Raw genomic sequence first — 9,994 nt, forward strand, 5'->3', positions numbered from 1 at the left:
TTGACTACATGTTTACTCCAAATTGTTTAACGACATAACTAAAGACGTCAACACATGTAATTACCTAAAGCATGATTCAATTTTTGAGACTCACAATTCCACTTATAAAACCAATTTGGTCATACTTGAAAACTCTAAAGCAAAACAACCTTGAATTGCGAACATTTGAACACATGATCATCCGCATTCAATAACATAGGTCATAATCATAATAAAAGCAAGATTTAGAAAGTTGCTTTTACTTACTTGAGCTAGCTTCTTACTTAAGTTTCGTGTGAAATCGCTACATCTTCAACACTTACTATATACCTTTAAGAACTTGGGAGATTCATTTTCTTCACTTGTCCCAATACATTCATGAAGTCCACATATGATCTTTTGCCACTTTTCAGGTACCTACATACATGACAACAACGAATATAGTAAGCTCAATGCTTAGTGAGTAACATAGAGAATTAAGAATAAGTGCCCATAATCTTGGCACACTATAAATAGCGATAATTATCCTCCGTGAACCGTCTTCTTGGTAGCTAATCTCTTTTAGTAGAGTTTGTATGTCCTTGATTCACGAACACATAATACGCTTCATCACTAATACATCATAACAACACATATCTACAACATATTACATTCATAAAAAGAACTCCACAATAATCGTAAATCATCAATCACATAATACTTACCTTGCGCACCTGTGTATGTACAAGTATATCCCCACTTACCTGTCGTGACCCTCATGACCGACTTGTCCCGGTGTAGTTCCTTCTTCATTGGTCTATCATAGACTCATATCTCGTCACTCTATCCGAATTCCTTTACTACTAAAATTCTTGAAAGACTTCTTTAACATCTTGAAATTATATTAGCAAACTTAACACATCATAATATCATCTACCGCATTCATCATTAAGTACCCATTAACAACCATAACATAGACTAATAAAATTAAGTTCATCAAAATCTTTAACTTGATAACTTACCTTAAACAAAATACTTGGTCTTCTCAATCATAATATTCATGATATAACGAAAAACACATCATAATATCGAATACATAATTAAATCGTTATTCAAACATAAATTTACCTATGTACTCACATTGGCCTCTTTTGCACACTTGGCCTCTTTCCTTCCTTTGATTAGCTCCTAATCACAATGCCAATCATATTAATAACTTGCTTGACACATAAATCCGCTCATAACGCCATTAGGCATCAAAGTGGCTACTAGCTTAATTTTAACCCAATTAAGCTTTTGACCGATTTTGACTCAAGAAAGGGACTTGAACCACTACACTTCAAGTGGTAATTCATGTCCAAATAACTCTCTAATAACATGAACACTTACAACATGCCCAAAATTCCAAACAATAATACTTTATACAAATTTTACACAATTCCTCCATTTGGACAGCCCTACATTCACAGCAGATTCTGACCCATTTAAGTCTCTGTTCAGCATTTAAAGACTTGTTCATTGGAAAGGACACTCAAAGCCCTTTCCGAAAAGTGCTCACACGCCCTAAACGGAGCTACGGTTGATTTTATATGATTTTTACAAAATCAAGTTTTGTGCAGTTTTTCTTAGCTACGAATTTTATCATACTTAAACCAATTCTAAACCAATTCAACACCTAAACATCCCCAACAAAGCCAAGTTACTTTCATGTACTAATAACACTATTAGAAATAGTTTTTAACACAACTAAATCATCATACAACGCTAATAACATCATGACATTACTAGTTCTTCTCTTAGGCATTTTAACAAACACTTGATGTACATTTTCACATATCTAGCAAAACACAACTCTTTAAAATCATCATTTTCACACAAGACTTGTTCTTGTTCAATTTTGTGCATAAACTAAATCAATTCAACCAAACAACATGAAATTAACTTTTATAAGGTATGAACTTCATAATTAAACATGGTTTAGACACAATCAAACATACATTTAACCCAATTTCAAGCATAGAGTTCATACCTTAAATTTTAGGATTTGAGAACCCTAATTGTGCACAAAGAAGAGATGGTGATGAACTAGTGGGTTGTATACTTGTTGAAAGGGGCTCTAGACTACAAATTTATGATTGCATGGAAGATTTGAGCTTCAATTTTGCTCCTCTTGCCCTTCCTTGTTCGTCACCCATCCCACACACATATACAAAAGCTGGAAATGAGCTCCAAAATCTGATTTTGGTGCTCAAAAACGTTTTTGGTACTTTTACACAACTAGTCCCTCAATATACAAAAGCTGTCAAACCCCACTTTAACTCATATTTGACCCGTTTCCCGTTAATCGGGGCAGAATTTTGAAAAACTTAAAACACGAAAGTTGTCACATATTTAATTACGGACGTCTGGGTTTTTGAATCACCTCAATCCGAGAAAATATGAGCAAGTTATGCTCGTTTTACAAAACAGCTCCAAAATAACAACTTATCGAAAAGTTAACCGTTAAGCATTTCGACTTACTATTTTTGGCCCACGACCACCAACACTTATTATTATTAAAAATAATAATATTTCAAGTCACTTCTAACCTTTCTTATACATTTATTCTTAGATCATACATATAAAACGTTAATAAAAGTTACTTATTAATTACTAGAAAAATATCTTGAAATTTGGGGTGTTACAACTCTCCCCCTGTTGGATCGTTCGTGTCCTCACGAACCGATTCTATAATACCGATCATAGCTAACCATCATTCATTACACATAAAAGAAGTAAATTCGCATCACTTTCCTTTATACCACTACACTGCTCACTAGTCTCTAACATAACTTTTACTGTTTTAATCATGATTTATCTTCTTTTAAACAGTTTTCTCTTAATCCAATATCTCAATGAATAACCATATTTTACAAGCTTTTTCAATCAAATGTATTTTCTTATGAAAATACACGAAAGGTGTCATAAAAAAAATACCCTAAGTTCCTTGGTATTGTCATACTTCTTCCAATCTACGATCATATGACTTTAGTTCAACGACTCTTCATAACTCAATTATCTTCTTATTTGCGGAAGCGTACATTTATCTTACTCTATTTCTTCCCAATTTACTTGCATAAAGTTTATTTACACATGTGTGGTATATCCTCTTTGAATATGTTCTATCAAAACAAAAACGTTAAAGTGACTTCCCGTCTACTCTTACTCGTTTTCAACTAATTACAACTAACCATATTCAATTATTGAATCACCGTTTTCTTTTGGCTTCATCATGTAATTTTCGTGACACTGTAAACATTCTTATTTATTAAGGAAAATCTTACTAGCTACCTTCATTTTACTTAACATTAAACACGTAAGCATAGAATAAGGGCACCCATCATGGCATTTTTGGCTTGTTAACTCACGCGTTTACTTTAAACATAATATTCATTCTTTCTCTTTTTGCATAGTCTATTACATTTCTAAGTCCATTCTACTTTAAGGTCATACTTCCTCTCTATCTTAGTGTTCCATTTAGTTAAAAGTCCACCTATCTACATCGTATGGTGATCATTTCCTTCACCTCCTAATTACTGTTAATTATGCTAAATTTTCTTAACGCTCGTAACCCACAACACTTGTGGGATAATATTCATCATAATTACAACCCACGGGTTTTCTTTAATCAACATAACATATAATCAACATTATATATATATATATATATAATATATTCACTTATCTTGTCGACGCGTTGAGTATGCTAAGCGTACGGATTCACATCCACTTAGTCATCGCAGATTCCTGTCTTTGTGCTTTAATGTCTACTATCTATACTTCTCAATCGTATCATCATCATATTAATAATTAACATAACTTACAAGAAAACAAACCTTGCTTATTGTGTGCACGACACGAATTTGGTAGTCTTTCATTACAGATCCTTCCACACTTAAAGTAAAGCTCTTTCAAACATTGATACTCTGATCGATAGAGTCCGTTCAGTTGCCTTCGGGTCTTTTCATCCATCAATCATGCATTTCATAGTTCCTGCGACTTATGATCCTCACACATTACATATTCTTTGATATAAAACTTAGATTTCATCATTTACATAAACATCATTTAACGACCTCATTAACATTTATATCTTTCCAATTCTGACTTTTCGTATAACCATAGGAAATCCCTTGCTCGGTACCATCCAGAGACTTAAGTATACCCTTCACAATTTAGCTCTTTATCAAGCATACAACTTTAACTCATTTAACATTTCTTATCGACTCGTTCTTAAACACCATTCAACTAAGTCAAAACTTGTTTAGCACATTATCGTTACATCGTTATTAGTCATCATCATTTAAGGGTACATTCGTTATACTTTCAACAACTACTTTACGTGACAGTTTCTATTCATTTTTGCTTAACCTCACGCTAAGTCTTACACCTATTCATATGTTTGTTCATCTTAAACTTGCAACTTACATCATCCTATATAGAACTCGTGGCCACAAAACCCAAGAGCACTCTTAGCATTAGCATAATCATAACCAAAAACATAACCTGTCAACCCGTAAGTTTCTTTCTTGTATCGGATCCGGTCATACCACACCATAGACACAATTTACTAGGGATGACCCAGGATTGTGCCTAAGCTAAACATATATCCATAGACATAAGGTCTAACCTCATTAAAATTAACATGAATACCAAGTCTAAGCTCGTCACAGTAACCTAGACATAAGTCTAAGCTTTTCACCTAGAGATCTTGATCGTTACCCTCTTGCACGGATGCAATCCGGGAGCATCAAGTCACTCATGACATCATATTTCGCATTCAAGATAAAATTATGAACATTCTTTCATACATAATCATAACCTTTTGACATAAAAGTTTCCTTCTAAAATCTAATTTAATCATATCATCCATAGACATATGGCCTACGCTTATCACAATTTATATGAACATAAGTCTAAGCTCATCATCATGAATATGGATGTAAGTCCAGGCTCACTAACATTACCATGGACGCAAGTCCAAGCTCATTAACTTTACCGTGGACGCAAGTTCAAGCTCATTAACTTTACCATGGACGCAAGTCCAAGCTCATTAACTTTACCATGGATCCAAGCTTATCATTATCGACATGGACACAAATCCAAGCTAATCGTCATTGACATGGACACAAGTCCAAGCTAATCGTCATTGACATGGACACAAGTCCAAGCTAATCGTCATTGACATGGACACAAGTCCAAGCTTATCATCATCAACATGGATTCAAATCCAAGCTAATCGTCATTGACATGGACACAAGTCCAAGCTAATCGTCATTGACATGAGCACAAGCCCAAGCTAATTGTCATTGACATGGATCCAAGCTTCATTACTTAGTGGGTTTGATCGTCACCCTCTTGCACGGATGCAATCCGGGTGCACCAAACCACTCTCATACATCCCATCACAAGTGCATAGTCTTCTCGAAACTATCTACTTGTTAACTCATTCCATATGATGCATATCATTATCGAATTAAACTTCATGCGTTCAAAATTCATTTCATTTAATAATCATATAGTCACACATCATTCATTTAGCGTAAGCAACTCATAATAGTTAAAAGCCGTTACTCATAGTAATTATGCAATCATACATGTCTAAGCATAAATATACCTCGGTTTAAGTCTAAATAATCCTAAGGTGGATTATCTAATTCTCTTAAACCACCGCTCTGATACCAACTTTTAACGCCATTAAAACGATCGAAATTTTTTTTTTTTTTTTTTTTTTTTTTTAAACAAATTTCCGCCCAGACCAAGTGATATGCCGCGGCGCGGCATCCCTTGGTCGCGGCGCGACATTTCAAAGGAAATCATTCCTGCTTAACAGCCCTTCTGTATTTGAAACATTCGATATGTCGCGGCGCGACATGTTGTGTCGCGGCGCGACATTACACGACCGCTGGTACTGATCTGCAACTTATTATCAAAACCACATTTTCACCAATATGTTAACGAGACACAAAGTCACTCGATCACTCACGACCTATTACACCAATTAACGTATCGTTTTAACCCATATCGGCTTATATGTCAAACTTGACCCATTTGGCTCGTTCCATTATCTATCACACTTCATCTAAACATACTTAAACCTTTCATTAACCTTATTACAAAATCTTTGACTACATGTTTACTCCAAATTGTTTAACGACATAACTAAAGACGTCAACACATGTAATTACCTAAAGCATGATTCAATTTTTGAGACTCACAATTCCACTTATAAAACCAATTTGGTCATACTTGAAAACTCTAAAGCAAAACAACCTTGAATTGCGAACATTTGAACACATGATCATCCGCATTCAATAACATAGGTCATAATCATAATAAAAGCAAGATTTAGAAAGTTGCTTTTACTTACTTGAGCTAGCTTCTTACTTAAGTTTCGTGTGAAATCGCTACATCTTCAACACTTACTATATACCTTTAAGAACTTGGGAGATTCATTTTCTTCACTTGTCCCAATACATTCATGAAGTCCACATATGATCTTTTGCCACTTTTCAGGTACCTACATACATGACAACAACGAATATAGTAAGCTCAATGCTTAGTGAGTAACATAGAGAATTAAGAATAAGTGCCCATAATCTTGGCACACTATAAATAGCGATAATTATCCTCCGTGAACCGTCTTCTTGGTAGCTAATCTCTTTTAGTAGAGTTTGTATGTCCTTGATTCACGAACACATAATACGCTTCATCACTAATACATCATAACAACACATATCTACAACATATTACATTCATAAAAAGAACTCCACAATAATCGTAAATCATCAATCACATAATACTTACCTTGCGCACCTGTGTATGTACAAGTATATCCCCACTTACCTGTCGTGACCCTCATGACCGACTTGTCCCGGTGTAGTTCCTTCTTCATTGGTCTATCATAGACTCATATCTCGTCACTCTATCCGAATTCCTTTACTACTAAAATTCTTGAAAGACTTCTTTAACATCTTGAAATTATATTAGCAAACTTAACACATCATAATATCATCTACCGCATTCATCATTAAGTACCCATTAACAACCATAACATAGACTAATAAAATTAAGTTCATCAAAATCTTTAACTTGATAACTTACCTTAAACAAAATACTTGGTCTTCTCAATCATAATATTCATGATATAACGAAAAACACATCATAATATCGAATACATAATTAAATCGTTATTCAAACATAAATTTACCTATGTACTCACATTGGCCTCTTTTGCACACTTGGCCTCTTTCCTTCCTTTGATTAGCTCCTAATCACAATGCCAATCATATTAATAACTTGCTTGACACATAAATCCGCTCATAACGCCATTAGGCATCAAAGTGGCTACTAGCTTAATTTTAACCCAATTAAGCTTTTGACCGATTTTGACTCAAGAAAGGGACTTGAACCACTACACTTCAAGTGGTAATTCATGTCCAAATAACTCTCTAATAACATGAACACTTACAACATGCCCAAAATTCCAAACAATAATACTTTATACAAATTTTACACAATTCCTCCATTTGGACAGCCCTACATTCACAGCAGATTCTGACCCATTTAAGTCTCTGTTCAGCATTTAAAGACTTGTTCATTGGAAAGGACACTCAAAGCCCTTTCCGAAAAGTGCTCACACGCCCTAAACGGAGCTACGGTTGATTTTATATGATTTTTACAAAATCAAGTTTTGTGCAGTTTTTCTTAGCTACGAATTTTATCATACTTAAACCAATTCTAAACCAATTCAACACCTAAACATCCCCAACAAAGCCAAGTTACTTTCATGTACTAATAACACTATTAGAAATAGTTTTTAACACAACTAAATCATCATACAACGCTAATAACATCATGACATTACTAGTTCTTCTCTTAGGCATTTTAACAAACACTTGATGTACATTTTCACATATCTAGCAAAACACAACTCTTTAAAATCATCATTTTCACACAAGACTTGTTCTTGTTCAATTTTGTGCATAAACTAAATCAATTCAACCAAACAACATGAAATTAACTTTTATAAGGTATGAACTTCATAATTAAACATGGTTTAGACACAATCAAACATACATTTAACCCAATTTCAAGCATAGAGTTCATACCTTAAATTTTAGGATTTGAGAACCCTAATTGTGCACAAAGAAGAGATGGTGATGAACTAGTGGGTTGTATACTTGTTGAAAGGGGCTCTAGACTACAAATTTATGATTGCATGGAAGATTTGAGCTTCAATTTTGCTCCTCTTGCCCTTCCTTGTTCGTCACCCATCCCACACACATATACAAAAGCTGGAAATGAGCTCCAAAATCTGATTTTGGTGCTCAAAAACGTTTTTGGTACTTTTACACAACTAGTCCCTCAATATACAAAAGCTGTCAAACCCCACTTTAACTCATATTTGACCCGTTTCCCGTTAATCGGGGCAGAATTTTGAAAAACTTAAAACACGAAAGTTGTCACATATTTAATTACGGACGTCTGGGTTTTTGAATCACCTCAATCCGAGAAAATATGAGCAAGTTATGCTCGTTTTACAAAACAGCTCCAAAATAACAACTTATCGAAAAGTTAACCGTTAAGCATTTCGACTTACTATTTTTGGCCCACGACCACCAACACTTATTATTATTAAAAATAATAATATTTCAAGTCACTTCTAACCTTTCTTATACATTTATTCTTAGATCATACATATAAAACGTTAATAAAAGTTACTTATTAATTACTAGAAAAATATCTTGAAATTTGGGGTGTTACAAATTCAATCATTAATTTAATGAATAAATATTACATCAACTGTCCCTCTCATTTATGGGTGAAATATAAAAAAATGTTAAAATTTAATAACTAGGTCCTAAATACATTTTTAGTAAGTCTAAAATTTGTAAAGCTAATTTTTGGATCATCGTTTATTTTAAAATTACATAAGTTTGAATTTAACTTGCTTAATATCCATTGAAATATCAAACGAGTATTACAACCAATTAATGTTTATTTTTAATATACTTTATTTATATATATAGATATATTTTAAATAATAATTATTATAAGATCCTATTTTTATTTTATTTTACATAATTAAATTTTAATAGTAAGAACATATAATATTTCAAATTATATTTTCAATTACCATGTATATATATACACACATATCTATTTACAAATAGTTGTTCGTGATTCGTCGGGAATAGTCAAAGGTTTATGTAAACAGTTCAAAGATTTAGAGACTTAATTAAAGTGACTTTGCTTATCGTGTCGATTTCATATAATAATAAAGTTTAAATTTGGTCGGAAATTTCCGGGTCGTCACAAGCTATTGGTACCTCTGAACTTACTTCTCTAAGAGGTCTTATTGTTTTGTTGGAACAATAGCATTATGCTCTCAATACTGCGAGCGACATAGTTTGAAAGATGTTAGTATTGAACTTGCATTTACACACTTTGGTATTTCAGTTTCTAAGGATAATATATTTATCTTAATACCTATCCACGTGATGGTATTTTTGAAATTGATATGCATAGTGTAATTTCAAATGAGAAATCTGTGTATACCTACATCACCAAAGTCTTCAAGCAAGACTTGAATAAGACCTATCTATGACATTGTCATATTGGTCATATAAACAAACAATGCATTTCAAAACTCCAATATAATGGACTTTTGGAATCATTTGACTCTGAGTCATTTGATGTATGCGAGTCATGTTTATGTGAAAAGATGACAAATGCTTCTTTCTCTGATTTAGTTAAAAGAGCTAAAGATCTTTTAGGACTAATACATACTATTGTATTTAGCTCTTTAAGAACAATGTATAGATTTAGTTAATTTTACTTCATTACATTTATGTAATGAGTACAGTAGCTGTGATTATGTTCACTTGCTGAAACATAAACATAAAGCTATTTTAACATTCAAAAGTATTTCAAAATGAAGTAGATAATCAGCTTGGAAAGACCATTAAAGAACTTCGCTCCGATGGAGTAAGTA

This window comes from Rutidosis leptorrhynchoides, chromosome 1 (assembly GCF_046630445.1).
Source record: "Rutidosis leptorrhynchoides isolate AG116_Rl617_1_P2 chromosome 1, CSIRO_AGI_Rlap_v1, whole genome shotgun sequence".
Lineage (NCBI taxonomy): Eukaryota > Viridiplantae > Streptophyta > Magnoliopsida > Asterales > Asteraceae > Rutidosis > Rutidosis leptorrhynchoides.